The following is a 14,940-nucleotide window of genomic DNA, read 5'->3' as shown; positions in this document are numbered from 1 at the left end:
TCCCCAAAAGATCTTTATGGGGCAGGTTCTGAGAGTGCCGATTTTACAGGGAAAGAGCTGAGGTAGGGACAGCAACTCAGCCAGGGCCATGGGGCAAGTCCTAATGGCCAAGCAAGGATTTGACTGCCAGAACAAATCCAGGGGGTGGATTTCACCAAACAGAAAAGACTGGAGATTCCACAGGCAGATGAGGACTGAAATAGGTGGGCAGGAGCAGGGCCCGAACAACAGGAGTTCACCCTGTCGCAGGGATTTGAACCGCCGACTTTCTGATTGGCAAGTCCTAGGCTCAGTGGTTTAGACCACAGCGCCACCCACAACATTTAAAGCCATTAACTGCCTGATTTACTCTGCCAGGGCCTGTATTTGCCGGGGGGGGGGGGATCAAGCCACTTTTCAATGCTCTTCAATGATCATCCTTATATTTGCATTTTGAATGTATTATATTATTAGGCACGGACTCGGGGCACAATTGGCATCTGCAGTGGGTTAATGGACTTGCTGGTTGCATCCAGAATGATAATAGCAAAGGCATGTGCAAGGGTAAACCGGCAGCTGCCAACAAACACACACACACACACGAACACTCACACATACTTTGTGCTCTGCTCTAAGCTTCAGCGAACCATTATTCTGAGCAGCCAAAGGTCAAATAAACAGTACTGTTTCTCTGCACAGTGTGTACATGTGTCTGCCTGCCCGTGTGTGCACAGGGCAGGGTGTGCACCTTTAGGTGGCACAGCTGGGATGAGGTCAGTATCATGCACATGTTAGAATCATAGAATTGCCGAATTGGAAGGGACCCCGAGTATTGCTAGTTTGTGACTGATTCTGCCTTCTCTTTTGAGAGATTTGCTGCCTTCTGCTCTTGAGCTGGCTCGGGCGATATATTGAACGGCTCTGTGATCCTAAGTACGTGATGCCAGAACAAATGTTGTGTTGTGGATGCAGAGTGTTGGATAGGAAAGCCCGCATTTCAAGGCAAATCAACCTAGTTTGTGCTTTTCGAAACAATACACCAACTGAAAGAAAGCCATCCTTCAACATTCACACTGCTCTGAATTTTGCAAAGCAGTTCTCTAGCCAAAGTAATGTGTACTAAAATGCATATACCAGGCTGAAGTGTTTATAAGAATAAATTATATTGGGGAAAATTGGCTGGCAAAAATGGGTATATTAGGGGAAATCTGCAGAGAAATTTGCATTAAAATGCTGGTGAATTTGCATGATTACTTTTTTTAAAAAATGGGTGATATTTAACTGACTTTCACTCAGTAGGCTCATTGAAATTAATTTAGGTTTGCTCATTTCAATTTCTGAGAATACTGTAAGTTTATTGTGAGTAAAACTTTGTTGACTTTCACCCAATATCGCAAACTGGTGTGTAAGTGCGTAGAACTGAACTTAACACTGGGAAAATGAAAAACCTGTACATACTTTATGGGCTAATAGCCGTATAAATAAAGAATTGAATTGAGAAACCAAAATTGACGGATCCACTTGTTCCTAATGTTGAGGGAGAGATCCGACCCCTACAAAGTCATGAAGCTCACTGGTTGGCCAAAAGTCAGTCACAATGGGCAGAATTCAGTGTCATGTTATTACAAATGTTTTGTCTGTTGGTACAACTGCCCCATAGGTTGCACATCTACGATAAGCTGAGAGATGTAGGACTGATGGACATGCCTTTCTTTAACTTGCAGTGCTGGTTTTCTAGAAAAAGAGGTGCTGTAACTCACCATGAACGCACCCTTTGTTCTCGTATAATGACAATGGAGCCCACCTGTGAGGCGTTGGAACTGAATTCTGGTGAGTTCGGGCGGAAAAAAGTCCTGCTTGTAAGTGTACTTTTGACAATAAAGACTTAATTCCTCACTCTGGACCAGACTTCCTCAACCTCGGCCCTCCAGATATCTTGATACTACAATTCCCATCATCCCTGACCACTGGTCCTGCTAGCTAGGGATCATGGGAGTTGTAGGACAAAAACATCTGGAGGGACGAGGTTGAGGAATCCTGTTCTGGACATTTCTTGCCTGACAGCGGTGTGACACCCAGCGTGGTCAAGCATCATGGGAGTTGTAGTCCAACAACAAAACATCTGAAGGACATCTGATTAGGGAACGCTGCCTTAGAGGAAGGTGGGATTAAAATGTAATCAATATTTAGAAGGTCTTTTTTTTAATTAAAGTTTTTTCCATGAGATTTTACTCTATGCTGTTTACAATTAAAAATACATGATAAAATAGAAGGTGACTTCCATCAAAACCAATAGTTTCTAGGAATAAACATTGCTTTTTTTCTTAAAAATGTTTAGGGGTACTCTGATTTTATTGAAATACTGCCCCTCAATGATGCCAAACCTAGATTTGCAAAATGTTTAGGGGTATGCATACTCCTACGTCCCCCCCCCCCGAAAAAAGCACTGGGGATAAATATTTAGAGTTAAGATGCTAAGATGCAGCTCTGATTTACATAGCAAATTGATATGACTGTTTTTAATTGTCCTTCCCTCTTCCTCTCTTTAGCTTGCCTTCTGTCCCCTTGTCCCCCCTGCGGGGAATAGCAGATGAGTCGTTAAGGAACTAAAATGCTCTGGTAACACAATTTTTCCTCTGGCTAAGGAAGTAAAAGTAAGGCGCTGTGAGGAATCTGGGTGTAACTGCAAAGCTGGATGTGACTTTCTTGGAAATCTGGGACAATGAGAGCGCTTGTAGCCCAGGTGCCTGTAGTAGCTCTTGGAATGAATAGCTGCAATGGGTGTATTGAGGCTTATTGGTATATTTGATGCCTCATTTTGAGAGTAGAGTCTGAACAGAAACATTTGTCATAGCAAAACATAGCCAAGGGCTTTCCCCCACCAAGCCTCTTCACACCTGTTGGAGTCATTGCAGCACCTATGTGATCCTCACCACAGTGCACAAACCCCTGTGTTGCAAAGAGTACGTCAGCAAAGTTTAGGCAACACGATGACCATGTCCATACGCAATAAACAATCTTTATGGAATGCCGTCAAACTATAACAAGTACAAATTGAATCTGAAAAGTGAACAGTGATTCCGGATATTGACCACTGTTGGACATCATAATTGCTGAATACACAAAGCTTCACAGCTAGTCTTTCATCGTACAAAGTCTGGTAAGGTAAAGGGACTCCTGACCATTAGGTCCAGTCATGGCTGACTCTGGGGTTGTGGTGCTCATCTTGCTTTATTGGCCGAGGGAGCCGGCATACAGCTTCTGGGTCATGTGGCCAGCATGACTAAGCTGCTTCTGGTGAACCACAAGGCACAAGGAAACGCCATTTACCTTCCCGTCAGAGTGGTGCCTATTTATCTACTTGCACTTTGACGTGCTTTTGAACTGCTAGGTTAGCAGGAGCAGGGATTGAGCAACGGGAGCTCACCCCGTCACGGGGATTCAAACCACGACCTTCTGATCGGCAAGTCCTAGGCTCTGTGGTTTAACCCACAGCGCCACCCGCGTCCCACAAAGTCTGGTACCTCGCTTCATTTAAAGATCTTCAGAGACTTTGAGGCTAAAGTTTCAATTTGTACTTGTTATAGTTTGAAGGAATTCTATCAAGATTGTTTATTGCGTATGTACATGGTCATTGTGTTGCCTAAACTTTGCTGACACAGTGCACAAACCACAGAGCAGGTGCACTGCATAAAAGAGCTGGCAGAACCAATACTTAGAAGGTGACTCATCCAAGCCAACCGGCTCACATGCCTCAGACTTAAGGGGGAAATAAAATCCCCATGGTCAATGGCCATGTGGCCTAGGGGAATGTTCCTTTTTGCCCCTCATGGTAATCCGGACAATTCCTCTACTGCGACACTTAGCAAACTGTCACTCACAGGCATAGGTTGCTCCTCATTATTTAGACGAACAGAGATGGCTACCCAAGATAGTATTTGGAGGCCAGGAGGGAGGAAACTTCCCCAACTCCAAGTTACCATAGCTGAGGCATCTCTCTCTCTCTCTCTCTCTCTCTCTCTCTCTCTCTCTCTCTCTGTAGTTATATGATATCCTTCATATAAATCTGACTTGAACCCTGTCTGTGTCAGGTATGTGCTCTTCTGAATGGAAGAGGCCATAGCTACTCATAGCTTCACCATCCCATTCCCCCTGTTGTCTTCCTGTGCCTGTTTCAAAATTGCAGGCCCCTTGGTGAAGGCACCTGCCCTGCTTATTTCTTGTAAAATGGCATGCGCATAGATAGCACACCAGTGAAAATAGGGACATTTCTCCAGTGAAAATAGGGACATCCTATTCCATTATTATTATTATTATTATTATTATTATTATTATTATTATTCTTCCCCATCCATCTGACTGGGTTGCCCCAGTCACTCTAGGTGACTTCCAACATATATAGAAACATAATAAAACACTGAACTTTTTTTAAAAAATCCCCATATAGGGCTGCCTTCAGATGTCTTCTAAATGTTCTATAGTTACTTATCTCATTGGCTCGGGGGCGCATAACTCCATACCCTCCAACATTTCTTTGATGAACATAGGAATGTCCTAAGGAAAAGTGGGACATTCTGGGATCAAATCAGAAACTTCTGTAAATCTGGGACTGTCCCTGGAAAATAGGGAGACTTGCAGGGTCTGAGATGGCACTGTGTAAATCACAGGTGGGGGAGCCTCCAGGTCTCTCACATACGCTTGGGCCTCTTCCCCCAGCCACACAGCTCTGATAGTTTATGGGATGGCAATATATAAATACTGCTACAAGTAAATAATAGAATATCCTGCCCTCCCAGACACACAACCCTTTTCCTAGGCCATCGCTCTCCCTGGCTTTGCTGCACACCCCACCAGAATACTTTTGCTTGACTGGGTTGTGTCCTTGAACCCTGCTTCCCTGGATGGAGGAGAAAGGGGGGTCTAGAGAAACGAGACTTCTGCACGAAGGTAAAATTTACAGCCATTGCTCCACAGACTTTTGCCTGGAAGGCTGCCCATAAGGCCACACTCAGCCTCAAAATGGTTCCCCATCACTGGGGCCTGTGGACAAGCCGGCCTGTGGACAGAAAGTACACAGAGAGCTTAGTAGGGACTCGCAGCTCCATGTGAGTACATCTGGCAACCCACATGTCTCTATAAAGGAGCTGAGGGACCTTGAACATTCTGTTGAGGGTTTCTGTATATTGACCCCCATCTCCTGTTGCTCTGCTGTCCACCCCATTAAGAAAACCATGGGAGCTTTTCTCAAAGTTGGCAGGATTCATACCCCCTGAAATGGAGGCCTTAGCTGCAAATTTCATCCCATTCTGCATCAAACTTAGAAAGTTATAGGTGTTTCCTTTGAATGAGGCCACTGGAGGCTTCCTGGCATTTTTTTGAGATATGCTTTATTTACACACATATATACAGGTTGAGCATAGATGAATATGCATCTTAATCTCAAGAGATGTCCCAGACAGACTGCTCCAGATTGGCTTTCTATGGAATGTACCAGCACCAGAAAGCAACTCAGACTGTCTGCTGTGTCCTTTCCCCCATCCCCAACTCAATCCAAATAATAAAAAAGCACTTTCTGTTTTGTTTCCTGCTGAAACGGATCCCTGCATTAACACATTCAACAGGAGGGGTGGGGAACTATAAGCCCTGATCCCTACCTTCAGAAGAGCCTATCCAATGATAGAGAGCTTCATAACAAACAGGCAAAGTGAGATGACCACCTCAGGTGCCAGGATCCACTGGGGCAGCAGACCCTGATGTAGATCTTCATTTCTCCCTTGTTCCTGATGCAGACCTTCACTCACCCCTTCCTCCCTGGCATGGAGGGTGATGCCATTTTGTGCTTCACCTCAAAATGTCTTCAGCTGCCCCTGTTAGCAAAGGAAAAACGCTTGGTCACTCTTGCCAAAAGCCATCAAGATCAACTCCTGTTGCAGGAAATTAAAATGGTGGCTCCAGGGGGAAAAGGGCTTGGGACAAGTTCTCAGAAGTCTCCAAAAGAAAGAGGCAAATAATAATATAAAAATATCGTGTTCAGTGTGGTTTAACAAAGGCCTTTGTTGAGTATGTATTTTAATCCCTTGATTCATAATTCTGAGAGCTGGCTTTATCTGTAATTCATAATTCTGAGAATAGCCCTATGTATTATATAAAACAGATGGGGAAGGGGAGGGGAAATAATTGTAGCTCCACTCTAGTTACAAGCCAGTTACTCTGGTTCATTTTGTACTACTCCCTGAGCTTCTCTCTGTTCATTACCATGTTTTGGGGTACCGTATTTTTCGCTCTATAAGACGCACCAGACCACAAGACGCACCTAGTTTTTGGAGGAGGAAAACAAGGAAAAAAACCTGAATCTCAGAAGCCAGAACAGCAAGAGGGATTGCTACGCAGGGAAAGCAGCAATCCCTCTTGCTGTTCTGGCTTCTGGGATAGCTGCGCAGCCTGCCTTCACTCCATTAGACGCACAAACATTTCCCCTTACTTTTTAGGAGGGGAAAAGTGAGTCTTATAGAGAAAAAAATACGGTAACACTCTCTCTCTCTCTCTCTCTCTCTCTCTTGGTCAGTTAACACCTAACATGTTCAGCTAAGTTGGCATGGAAGGGATTATGTTACAAGTTGGTTCTCCAAGATGTCCTGGCTGGAATCCAAAGCCTATTTGTGGTTTCTTCCTAGTCTTAAAAATCTTGTTAGCTTCAGATAGCCTTCATGGTGGCAGTTACTTCTCTCTTCACAGAATCAAGAGAACTGGGAGGGATCAGAAGGGCCTTGGGCTGAATCCACATCCCTAAGGGATTGACTATACAAAATGGCTAAATTTCCCCTAAAGATAAATGTCTGGGCAAATTTAGGAGATTACTGTTTAGGTGAGATGGGTGATTTTTTTGAAGGAAAGCAGGAGGCAGAGTTTCTGTAAGAGCAGCAAAACCAGTTTTGGAGCACGGATTATCCCCAATAGATCAACCTACAGGATAGGAATAGGGAACCTCTTGGCTACAGCTCCCATTTTCCCTGACTATTGACCATCCATGGTTGGGGGATGATGGGAGTTGGAGTCCAACAACGTCTTGATGGCCACATTCACTTCTTTCTGCTATAGCAGTGCAGGGGAACTTTTAGCCCTCCAGATGTTGCCAAACTACAATTCCCATCATTCCTTTTTTAATTTTTAATTTTTTATGAATTATGTTTTATTAATTTTCAATACAAATATACATATCTTCCATATCAAAATTTTCACAAATTATCTCTTTTGGACTTCCTTCAGCTTCTCTGCCAATCATCCATATCTACTTTTTTAATTACGCATGTCCTTAGTTTAGTATTGCCTTAAAATATACCCTTCCAATCAAATTTCTTTTTAACAATACTCCTCAAGTTTCACAAAGCTTCTTGAAACCCCACCAGCGTTGTTTGCTCATCACATATACTTTTCAGATACTCTACAAATTCCCCCCAGTCCTTGATGAACTTTTGGTCTCGTAGATATCTAATCTTCCCAGTTTATTTGTCCAGTTCTGCATAGTCTATCAGTATCATTCTCCATTCTTCAAGCGTCGGCAATTCCTCCTGTTTCCATTTTTGGGCCAATAGTATTCTTGCTGCTGTTACTGCGTATTGGAAAAGTTTGCAGTCCTTTCTGTTTATTTCATTACTTACTATTCCTAAAAGAAAAGCCTCTGGTTTCTTTACAAATGTATATTTTAACATCTTTTTCAATTCATTGTATATCATCTCCCAGAAACTTTTCACTTTCTTACAATTACAATTCCTATCATTCCTGGGCCTTTGGCCATGCTTGCAGTTCAGCAGCATCTGGAGGGCCAAAGGTTCCCCTTCCTTGTGCTATATGACCTATATGGCACTGTAAGGAGAGACTGATTGAACCCCTTCTCAAAGGTTTTTGCATTTCAAAAGGTTCCATGTGATTCAAGCAAATGAGTCAAGAAACACACTGCAAAGCACCCTTTGACCAACACCAATGACTGGGGTAGGATGAAGACTGTTGATGCTTTAATACAGTGGTGTCCAGACTTTTTTAAAAGAGGGCCAGATTTGATGAAGTGAAGGGCTGTGAGGGCCGACCAAAGGGCCAAGCATAGTTGTTGAACTTTTTTTAGGATTGAAGTTGTTGAGCTTTTTTTATGATTTTACCCCAAAGTTGTTGAGCTTTTCTTAGGATTGAAGTTGTTGAGGTTTTTTAAAAGAATTTTACCCCAGGAAATAAACTGTCACAGGGGCTGGATTATACCCCTGAAATGGACTTTGGACATGCCTGCTTTAATATATCTGTGTCTTACAGATCTTTGTTAATACAGATAAATTTCAGTGGAAATTTTCAGTGGAAAATTCTTTTCCCACTGAATAGTCACAACCTGCCCCCATAGAACTTCAACTCTCTGTGCTGTTAACTACTAAATATTGCAGGAAAGACACTGTACAGTGCTGCATAACCCAAAGCAAGGTTATCTGCAGGTGATGAGCACCAAGGGTTTACAAGCATTCTTTTCATTCTCTGTACATTTTCTTGCCCACTTGTCAAGGTCTGCAATGTTTTGTGCAGAAAGTTCTCAAATAGTTTTTATTTTGCTCCATGCTCATAAAAGCAGCTTATACAAATCATAGACAACTTGGAGAAATTTGATCTGGCCAGCTCTTCCTTTCTACTTCCCTCTTAACATTTCTCTTCATTTTTGAGGCTATTCCCTCCTTTGAAATTAAATATGACTGTGCTGGATACCTTTGACAACTTACTTTATATGTTGGATTTGCCAGGGCCATTATCACTTAGAATCCAGCCAGGGCAACTTGAGAGAACCTGTTTGTAGCATACTTCCCTCCATGTCAACTGAACATCTTGAACCAAATTCTGGGCACCTCTCATTATTTTTCCCAGCTGTGAAATTGAAGTAATGATGATGGGGCTAAAATGGTCTGGGCCAAATTCAACTAAAAACTATCACAATGTCTTCAGGAAACCATTTACAGATAGGTAGCCGTGTTGGTCTGCCATAGTCAAAATAAAAAAAATTGCAACTTATCACCAAACTTAAAACCATGGAGACACCTGGTCTGAACAAAGACCTTGGATTCTTATCTCATTATACATGACAAAGCCATTTTTCACCTTCTCACCCCTTGCTTTTTCCTGTAAGACCTATTGCAGTCGTTAAGAGTCGTCAACAGGCTCATCACAGCTATCTGCCAATCACCCATTCCCACCACCCTTCTGAGTAATACCCCTCCCCACCTTCTCACTATATAGAAGGGTCTGGAAACTTCTGTTTCAGTGTATCTGAAGAAGTGTGCATGCACACGAAAGCTCATACCAAGAACTAACTTAGTTGGTCTTTAAGGTGCTACTGGAAGGAATTTTTTTTGTTTCAGGAAACCATGTCTACATTGGCTTGTGGGCTGAGGAGAACCTATGTATTGCATAGGATTCTGTGTTCTGTTCTAGGCTATGAGCTATATGGCCTTTCTGATGTTGGACTCCAACTCCCATCATCCCCATCCAGCATGGGTGAAATTCCATGTTGAATGTTATAGGTTTGTGGGTGGTAAATGTCTGGGCTCAGTAAACGTTAGAATTTAATTAGAGCTTGTGTGTTAAAATGGGATGACAGACCCATGTGTGTAATTGAGCTGTGTATTAGGCATTTCTGAAATTAGCATGTGATTAGAGATAATTAAGGCAGACTGGTGCTAATTAATCTGGACTAATTTCTTTGGAGGTGTTAGTCTGGGGTAATGGGTCATTAACACAACAAGAGGATTAAAGGGAGAGGATACCTTCCTGTGTTAGAAAAGCCAGGAGTTCAGAACAGAGAGGGAGAAATAGTGAGGGCAGGAGTGTAGTTCAGAAGGTAGAGGTTCAGCAACAGATTTAGGAAGCAGCAGGTGGAGACAGATTTAGGGGAGTGCAACTGATTCATCCACACTGGGCACCGAGCTGAGAGGGTGCCACAGTGGTGAGCAACAGAAGGTGGGAGTCAGGGGGTGCTGAATTTTGGTGTCACACAAGGTGCTGCTGATTTTTTTTTTCAAATTTCCAAATTTGATTTTGATTTCCAAGGTGAATTATAAATTTCCCCCATTCCTTGTTAAAATTTTGGTCTTCCTGATTTCTGATCTTTCTGGCCATTTTTGCCATTTCAACATAATCCATTGACTTGATCAGCCATTCTTCTCTGGTAGGGACTTTGTCTTCTTTCCATCTCTGGGCTAGCAACATCTGCGCAGCTGTCGTCGCATACATGAACAGTCTTTTCTGTTCCATTGGAATTTCAGCACCTAAAATTCCTAATAGAAAAGCTTCTGGTTGTTTTTTTTTTGGTAAAAGTTATTTTAAACATTTTTTTTCAGTTCATCATGTATCATGTCCCAGAATGCTTTTATTACCTTGCACGTCCACCACATATGATAAAAGGTGCCTTCTTTTTCTTTACATTTCCAACAGATATTTGTACCTGTCTTATAGATTTTTGCCAACTTACTGGGAGTTAAATACCAACGGTACATCATTTTCATATAGTTTTATTTTAATGTACAACATGCCGTAAATTTCAAATTGGTTCCCCATCACTTCTCCCATGATGAAAACTGTATATTATACCCCAAATCTCTTGCCTAGTGGCTGCTGAAATGTTAAAACCCAAAGTCTGTCACTGCAGTGGACTGAAAAGAGGTGGTGAGAGAGCAATGTTTGAGAGCAATGGGTGGAGTCTGTTAGGTTCAAGACTGCTGTGGCTATGGAAGAAGACAAAACCTCATAGGGTAGGAATACTGTGGACTTCTATGCCGTAGGCTCTCTCTCTCTCTCTCCCTCTCCCCCCCCCCTCTCTCTCTCTCTAGTTAGCATTCAAATGGCTGTCCCAAGGCATTTGGCTGCCTGAGGCTGAAGGGCAAATGCCACCTCCTAAATCAAAACATGTGACACCCAAGACCAGTATGGTTATTTTGGCAGCCTAAAGCAGAAAAGTAATGTTGCTATTATTAGATTTCTATCCTGCCCTTAATCTGAGGATCACAGGGTGGTTTGCAATATAAAATCCCCAACGTGACTCTCCCCGGAAGTAAAAATACAACAACAAATTAAACAGCAATATCCTGTCTATTCATGATACCCCAAAGGAGATGCCTGGAGTGGCTGTGTCTCACCCTGTCTAATAGTTGGGCCAGGCCTGTTGATGTGCACGTGTTCTGCTATGCAAACAGAATCCACAGGAAGCCCATAGGATTGGTACAAAGGAGAGAGTCCCTTAAAAAAAAAATGCGGATAGGAGACTATGAAATGCAATTGTGTTAAAATGAAATACAACTGTATCAACCACAGCTTTGGGAGGCATTTTTGTCAGGGTGGTTTCATAACCAAAAACATGTACACTAGTATCATCGACGCAATGAATATCACATCTCATTTGTCCGTTCCTCCTCTGAATTACCCACCCTCTGCCTCCAGGCCATTCCTGGATGAATCATTGGGTAAGAACAGCACCTAATTCAGTTTTGTTCTTCTTGCTCACTCTTCTTTGGGCTGATACTTTCTGGCATTCCTGCCGGCCACTGCCACAATGTACCCTCCAGAGGAGACAACTCACACACCTGGCCAGCCCCAGCATGCCAAACCACAACTTGAAGAAAATAGGAGACATTGTGGTTCTGTCTGCTATTGTCTGGGAAAGTGCTACTGGGGACCTAAGTGATGTCTGTTTAAACATCATAATGCCCTAGAAAAATAGGTGCTGGTATTCACCATGAAGTAAGTGCCACACTTTTTAACAACAAAAAAGAGAGGTGCCAGTACAGCTTTACCCAGATAACCAGACATCAGATTCATCTTAGAAACAGAAAATCTGAACCTTACAGTTGCTCAAAGCTTCAGCCTCATTCTGCATGAGCTCTTTCTTAATACAGAGGGCAGCTGACTCAGCCATTCCAGTTTCAATTAAGAATAAAGTGCATTTCAGAGATCATAAAGTTCATTCACCTTTGCTGCTTTTCCCATATGCCTTTCTTTCTCGTGACAGCCAACATTTTTGACAGCTGCTAATTGCCAGGCACACCCTTTCCATTGTCATTTTATTAGGTGGCTTGTGATTCTTTGAGTCAGGTTTCCAAAGAGGAGTTGGCATAAATGCACATTCCAGTGGGGTTTAAGTTACCACTTTATCTTTGGGCATATTCAGTACCACAGGGCAGAATTTAGGAGACATCAATTGTCTTAGCGATGCCCAACAAAGGCACCATGACTTGTGTGCAAGCTCTGGGTGTCAGCCCACTGGAGAACCTAAGTGTCTTCTTCCCACTGGCCATGCTTCCTTTTTTTTTAAAAAAATAAATATTTATTAAAGTTTTACAAAAACAAGAATACAAAAATACATGAAAAAAGAAAAGAAAAATACACATACAACATACAAAAGACAAAAAGAGAATAAGAAAAAATTAAAAACAAATCCGTTTTTCATAACTTTAAACTCATTTGCTTGTTTCTTTGACCTCCTCACACCTCCCCTTCTTGTATTCCATTTACATAATCAAATCAGCAAATCCTTACCCTCTTTCATTTATCTTAACTCTATATCTTAACAATTTATAACCCTATATTTTCATCCATTATCAATTCATTTTGGCATATTCTTATTAACTTTGTTGCTAATGCCACTTATTTTCAATCCAACATCATTTTAACATTCATTAATTTTACAGTGTTTCTGCAGGTAGTCTTTAAATTTCTTCCAATCTTCTTCCACCAATTCTTCTCCTAGGTCTCGGATTCCGCCAGTCATTTCTGCGAATTCCATATAGTCCATCACCTTCCACTGGCCATGCTTCCTTCCACCGTGGTATCTTATCTGCTCATTGTGTAATAATTCAATATGGCCTGTTCCATATTGGAACCTGTAAAAGACAGGTCGGAGTCCTGCCTGGTTACTCGCGAGCAACCAGCACCTGACAGTCATCAAGGTCTATTTGCTTTCTTTTATATTTTTGGTTATAAGAAACCCATCTCTCTCTCTCTCTCTCTCTCTCTCTCTCTCTCTCTCTCTCTCTCTCGTTTTTGTTTTTTTATAGAAAGAATCTAATATCAGAATAAGAGAATATTCAGCCCTTATATTAAAAATTCATCTCTGATGATAATGACACAGGTGACTCCTAAATAGGGAATAGTCTCAGTTTATCTCTAAGTACAGGAGCACACTGGTGAGCTGTGCTTGTGAACAATGTGATTTGAAAATGTGATGGGTGGGACCAGAGGCCAAAGTGGGTGGAGCAATGGACTTGTCTCTTATTTTTGTACAGGAGCCTACATTCCAGTCACACCAAAGTCAGAATTTGAGAAACACACCCAACCTATCTCTTCATCCAGGCAAGCAAGAGACACAGTCACATTCCACCCAAGGGAAAGCTCTTGAAAATAAAATGGGGACATGCAAATTGTATTTTATGTCTCTTCCTCCTTCCCCAATTCATTTCATATTTTTGTGCAAACCTGCGTAATTTGCTGTTCCCAAATCAAGATGCAGTGGGAAATGTGCATACCAATGTAAATATTAAGGGAAAGTGTGCAAAAAATGTTCGTATTAGTGAAAACAACATGGAAAAATATTATAGAGAATAGCTTGCAAAAATGTGTACGTTAGGGAAAATTGCATGCAAAATATGTATCGGGATAAATGTGACAAGTATGTATGAGATTGCATTTGGCCTTTAAAAATAAATAAAAAACAGATGGATGCAGAAATGAGGGGAACTTGAGATCGGAAGACTTAGAGAAACTGAAATTGACAGATTGAGTCATCCCTACAGCACAGCTTGACTGCTGATGGACATTAAATGTTTCCTGGAAACCCTTGACACATATTGCTAGTCTTCTAAAAACTTGCTTCTCTTGACATTCTTTGGATCTGTCTACCAAGTAAGAACCTCCAAATTACTTTTGAAACTTCACCCTAGGCTAAGGATAGACCTTTGGGCTTTTGGACCACGACTTCCACTATCCTTGACTTACAGGCCAGGCTGGCTGGGGATGATGGGACAAAACATCTGTAGGTCACCACACTGGCTAACCCCTGCCCTAGGTAGAATGCAGTAAGAACTCTATCTGCCATCATCTTTCTGGTCCTATTGTAGCCCTTTCCTGATACTTTGGTCTCTTTGGCTTGCAATGGCCAACGGGGAGCGTGACACTCCCTTCCTTCCTTCCTCTCTCTCTCCCTCCTGGCTCAGATATGAACATGAGAAAAAAAATATTTTGACTCATCCAGCAAACATCTCATTAATTCCACCAGTAGTCATTGAAGAATAGTCATGCACCAGTGGATCTTAAAGAGTGTAAATATAATTCCCACTTAGAGTTACTGACAGATGCCTAATCTAGGGATGCAAATGTGTGCATGGTAAAATGCTTCACAAATAGACGATAATCCGGCTTGTCTTTTCCAGGACTGTAAAAAGTTGGTAGCTGCTACTCATAGCTCGGTTGACCTGGGTACCACAAGACAACTTGCTACTTGCCATGTGCTGTAGGAAAAAAGCCCAGCCCCTTTGGACAATGACCAGAATATACACTGTGATCTACATACATAACAAGAGAAGAGCTCTGCTGGATTAGACCAAGGCCTGTCTTGTCTGGTGGCCAACCGGATGCCTATGCAAAGCCCACAGTTAGAGCATAAGCACAATAGCGCTCTCTTGTTGTTGCTCCCCAGTGACTGGTATTCATAGACATAGTCCTGTACTGTGTCAAACTGAATATGCCCCATAGCATTACAGAGGGGAAAAAGTGTACTATTATAACACAGAAGAAGAAGAAGAGATTGGATTTGATATCCCGCTTTATCACTACCCTAAGGAGTCTCAAAGGGACGCGGGTGTCTCTGTGGATTAAACCACAGAGCCTAGGACTTGCCGATCAGAAGGTCAGCGGTTCGAATCCCCGCGATGGGGTGAGCTCCCGTTG

This window comes from Podarcis gaigeae, assembly GCF_964106915.1.
Source record: "Podarcis gaigeae genome assembly, chromosome: 2".
NCBI lineage: Eukaryota > Metazoa > Chordata > Lepidosauria > Squamata > Lacertidae > Podarcis > Podarcis gaigeae.
Note: the sequence above shows the minus strand (reverse complement) of the source record.